The following is a 5,365-nucleotide window of genomic DNA, read 5'->3' on the forward strand; positions in this document are numbered from 1 at the left end:
TGAAGGCACCAAAGAGCTATCTCGAATATTTTTCAAGTTATGGACAATTTTCGGTTGAAAACATATCATTTTCAAAATTCTATCAATCTTTTCAAACAAAAAACGTCCTCACAGTTTTTTCACCATAAACAGAGAAAGAAATAATCTTTCTAATGCCGACAAAAGATTGAAAATCCGTTTGCGCCTTTCTGAGATATCGGCATTTGAAAACAAGCATTTTTTCGAAGAAAATTTCTGACAACTCTGTAACCATGAGAGATAGAACAGTAGTTTCTTGGGCAAAAAGTTGCGCAATCAAAAGTTCTAAAAGTGCTCGGAACAAAGTTTTTGCGAGAAATTATCGTATAAAAAGTTATCAAGAAAAAACTGATTTTTCAGTACCACCCTAACTTTTTTGTTAAAAAAATCATAACTCGCGAACCATAAGAGATAAAAATTTGGGTTCTTGGGCAAAGTTGCTCCAAATCGGTTGTTCTAAAACATTGTAGAACATTGTGTAGTCCTAAATGCGTCAGCAAAAAAGTTTATGTGCTGATCTCGTAAACCATGTGGGCCACCCTAATTTCACATCTCTGAAAAAAATGTCTGAAAAATATGGAGAAACTTTGCCGAAGACACCATATATCTAAAATTGACGGTTTAGGCGCAATCATTTTTGTCTTCCTAGATACGGCTCTGGGACCAATGTGCATTCATGTAAAGGACGTTACGACAGCCCGGGAGACGTGGTCACGCCTAGGCGCTGGAAGCGGCGTTCGAGGACTCCGGTTTAACAAGGAAAGTCGGACTGCTCAGGAAGCTAATTACAACATCTCTCGGAAACTGCGAGTCCATGGAAGCCTTCGTGCATAGCATCATTGAAACGGACCACCAGTTGCGGGGAATTGGTTTCGACATAAGCGATGAATGGATTGGAACGTTACTGCTTGCTGGTTTGCCCAAAGAATATCGTCCAATGATAATGGCAATCGAAAACTCTGGACTCAAGATCGGTGCGGACGTGATCAAAACCAAGCTTCTGCAAGATGTGAGTACTTCCTCGTCAGCATCAAGTGGTGCGGCCTTCGCAGGCAAGCGGCAGAACTGGCAGCAAAGACAAGGCGTCAATGTGAAATCAGCAAGCAACGGCCCGAAATGCAGGAACTGCAAGAAGTTCGGACATATTGCCAAGAATTGTCCAACGAAGGTTTCGAAGACCGAAAATGGAAACTCTTGGTGCACCGTGCTATCAACCATTGCCGAAGATGATCAAAATTGGTACTTCGATTCTGGAGCTTCAAGTCATTTCACGAAAACGGAAGATTTTTTGGAGAACCCCACTCAGTGCGGTGGAAAAGTTCTAGCAGCGAACAAAGGTTCCATGTCCGTTGTTGCCAAGGGAACAGTCAAGATTTACCCGGAGTGTTGTCCTGAAGATTCGCCCATCGAAATGCATGACGTCCAGGTAATTCCAGAGCTGTCAGTAAATTTGATTTCCGTGAACCAGATAGTGAAGCGAGGCCACACAGTTACGTTCAACGTGGATGGTGTGGAAGTTATCAACCCGGCGGGACAGGTAATCGCTACTGGTACTAGGTACAACGATTTGTTCAAGCTGGACCATCTGGTGTCGCGCAAAGCACTGGCGTGCTCTTCCTCGGAGAACCTGAACCTGTGGCATAGACGGATGGGGCATCTCAACATCAACAGTCTGCATCGTCTGAAAAATGGAATGGTCACTGGAATGCAAGTATCGAATACCCCTACGACAAGAGTAGACATGAAGTGTAAAATCTGTGCGATGGGAAAACAAACGCAACTCCCGTTTCCGCAGTCTGGTTCAAGAGCGAGTGAAGTCCTAGAGCTGGTACACTCCGATATTGGCGGACCGATGGAAGTCTCATCCCTGGGTGGCAGCCGATACTACCTGACGTTCACGGACGACAAATCACGCAGGATCTTCATTTACTTCTTGGAAGACAAGTCTGGAGAAAGTGTCTACAGGGCATTCGAAACTTTCCGAAGCATGCTTGAGAAGCAGACAGGTAAGAAGCTAAAAATTCTTCGCACAGATAACGGCAAGGAGTTTGTGAAAAAGCAGTTTGAAGATTATCTGCGGCGACTAGGGAATCGTCATCAAACTTCGGCGGATTATACTCCGGAGTAGAACGGGCTCGCGGAGCGAGGGAATCGAACGATCGTAGAACGAGCAAGATGTATGCTGTTCGAAGCAGATCTACCCAAAACGTTCTGGGCCGAAGCGGCAGCCACAGCTGTATATTTAATGAATCGAACGCCATCCAAAGGACATGAGATGACCCCTGAAGAAGCTTGGAGTGGGAGGAAGCCAGACCTAGCCCATATACGTGTTTTCGGATCCCCTGTGATGGCGCACGTCCCGAAGCAAAAACGAAGGAAATGGGACGCAAAAGCTGTCGAATGTATACTAACTGGATTTGATGAAGACACGAAGGCTTATCGTCTGTGGGACACTCAATCAAGAAAGCTGATCAAGTCACGTGATGTCACTTTCCTAAGCGAACAAGCGAAGACGGTAACACAAGTCAAGCCTACCCCGGTGAGCAAACAGAAGACTATAAGCTTAGATTGGGACGACATAGTTTCGTATGAACCAGAACCAATTCAAGAAGTTGCCATCGATGCACCGGGTCCCACGGAAGCTGTTCGTGCAGAAATGATCGATGAAGTAATCATGACAAGCGATGAAAGTGATGAAGAGAGTACTGATGAAGTTGTAGCGGCTCCGTCATCTAGTGAGCATCAAGTTCCATGTTCAATACACCAATGCTGAGACGAAGTGGAAGAGAGCGGTATCTGCCCGACAAGCTGCGAGATTTTTTTTTCCAATCCGAGGACTGCCATCAACCATGGTGCCATGGTGAAACAGGTGAGCAACCCGCAGTCACCCGGAGATCGAAGCCGTAGCGGAAGAAATGCAGCAGTCACAACAAGGCTTAGTTACTCGAGATAAACCGTCTGGCGGTGATGATCCTCGTATTCCATCCGAAGCTCTACAAGGCCCGAAATCGCAGCATTGGAAGGAAGCAATGGATGATGAATTTCGCTCTCTGGTCGATAACGATACTTGGGAACTCGTGGAGCTGCCGCCGAACAGGAAAGCCATCGGATGTAAATGACTGTTCAGGTCAAAACGAGATGAAAATGGAAATGTTGTGCGGCACAAAGCCAGACTAGTGGCGCTGGGATTTACCCAAAAATTTGGCGTGGACTTTGATGAAGTGTTTGCGCCAGTAGCCAAGCAGGTATCCTTGCGTACCCTGCTTACTATAGCAAGCCGACGTGGAATGATCGTCAAGCATGTAGATGTGAAGACTGCATATCTCCACGGGCTACTGGACGAAACGATATACATGTAGCAGCCGGATATGTACCATACAGGAGGAGCGAATGTTGTTTGTCGTCTCAAAAGAAGCATCTATGGACTCAAGCAATCAGCTCGTGTGTGGACTCAACGAATTGATGGCGTGTTCAAATCAATGCAATTCGTACCATCCAATGCCGACCCGTGTTTGTATGTAAGAAAGAAGGGAAAGTAAGTAAGCTTCATCCTGATCTACGTTAATGACGTCATTATTGCCACGCAAACTGAAGAGGAGTTCGAGCGAATTTTTTAAGTTCTGCAGAAAAACTTTACCATGACGAACCTGGGCGATGTGAAGCATTTTTTGGGCATCGACATCAAACGCAAGTCAGGAAGTTACACGTTGTGTCAGCAGCAGTACATCCGAAAGCTAGCGGAACGATTCGGCCTACAAGATGCGAAACCATCGAAGATCCCGTTAGATTCTGCAAACCTTCAGCAGAAGGAGGAGGAGGATTGCCAACTACCGAACAACAGTCAATACTTAAGTTTAATTGGAGGTCTGCTGTATGTATCCGTGAATTCTCGTCCTGATGTATCAGTAAGCGTGTCCATCCTGGCACAGAAATGTTCCTGCCCTACTCAACGAGATTGGCAAGAAGCAAAGATTCTTATCTTCGATATCTGAACAGCACCAGCGATCATCGTTTACACCTTGAATCGACCTCAACTGGACTAGAAATGTTTGTGGACGCCGACTGGGCAAGTAACCATCGTCACCGAAAATCAAACTCTGGATACCTGGTGCATTACGGAGGAGGTTTGATCAGCTGGGCATCGCGGAAACAGAGCTGTGTTGCGTTGTCCTCTACTGAAGCAGAATTCGTAGCGTTGACGGAAGGATGTCAGGAGCTCAGCTGGATAAAGAAGCTATTGAAAGATTTCGGCGAAGATGTCTCAAGCCCAGTACCCACATATGAGGACAATCAAAGCTGTATCAAATTATTTGAAGGAGACAAAATTGAGAAGAGAAGCAAGCATATTGATACGAAGTTTTTCTACGGAGAAGAATACAGCGTGGACTGCAATGCTGAAGCATGGTACGCGGAAAAACGTAGAACGATACAAACTGAAGCGGAAACAGCAAACCCACCTACTCCGGGACAAAAAGCGCCGCCTGGAAGATTTGAAATGCCAAGAGATGGAGTTGCTGTGCAGTTCTCAAGAAACGCGAAGCTCGACAAATCCCGCAAAGGCTTCGTGCCGCGAGCTGAAATGTGCCGGGATAAGGATGGGAGCATCTTGACGGACGGACGCGAGGTGATCGAAAGGTGGAAGCAGCACTACGATGAATACCTGAATGGCGCAGAAAACACAGGCACAGAAGGTCAGGACAGCGAATGCGATGGCTACGTCAGCACAGCGGACAGTGGAAACCAACTTGGAAAGTGGAAAGGCCTTTTTGGCCTTATAGGGCTATTATACGGCTAATAAAGGGCCTGTCAGCTGTATGATGGCACTATATTAGCACGCAGGGCGAATTAAAGTGCCAATTGGTTACTTGGGATGGTATCGGAGTCGAACTCATCAAGATGGGCCCGGACAGGTTGGCCACTTGTCTGCATCGGCTGATAGTCAGAATTTGGGAAACGGAACAACTACCGGAGGAGTGGAAGCAAGGCGTTATATCCCCTATCTACAAAAAGGGCGACAATCTGGAGTGTGAAAATTATCGTGCAATCACTATCCTAAACGCCGCCTACAAAGTGCTATCCCAGATTATCTTCCGTCGTCTATCACATGTAGCAAACGAGTGCATGAGAAGATATGAAGCATGTTTCATCGACGGCCGCTCGACAAAGGACCAGATTCTATAGCATTTTCTAGTGAAAACCCTAAATATTTTACAAAATTTTAATTATTTTAACAACAGGGATGTTACAATGAACTGCGCATGATAAAAATAGTTGTAACTTAATTTGATGATGTAGCTTTTTTAACATCATATTCACATTTTGTTTTCCTATTGTTTGTCTTCTCCAG

The 5,365-nt window shown here is 45.7% G+C and overlaps 1 protein-coding gene across 3 annotated transcripts in view; it reads left to right on the forward strand.

Moving 5' to 3' along the window:
- Positions 1–5,365, forward strand: part of LOC5569939 (nuclear receptor subfamily 2 group E member 1) — a 53,962-nt gene that overhangs the window by 48,119 nt on the left and 478 nt on the right. The window lies entirely within an intron of this gene.

This window comes from Aedes aegypti, chromosome 3 (genome assembly GCF_002204515.2).
Source record: "Aedes aegypti strain LVP_AGWG chromosome 3, AaegL5.0 Primary Assembly, whole genome shotgun sequence".
NCBI classification, from domain to species: domain Eukaryota; kingdom Metazoa; phylum Arthropoda; class Insecta; order Diptera; family Culicidae; genus Aedes; species Aedes aegypti.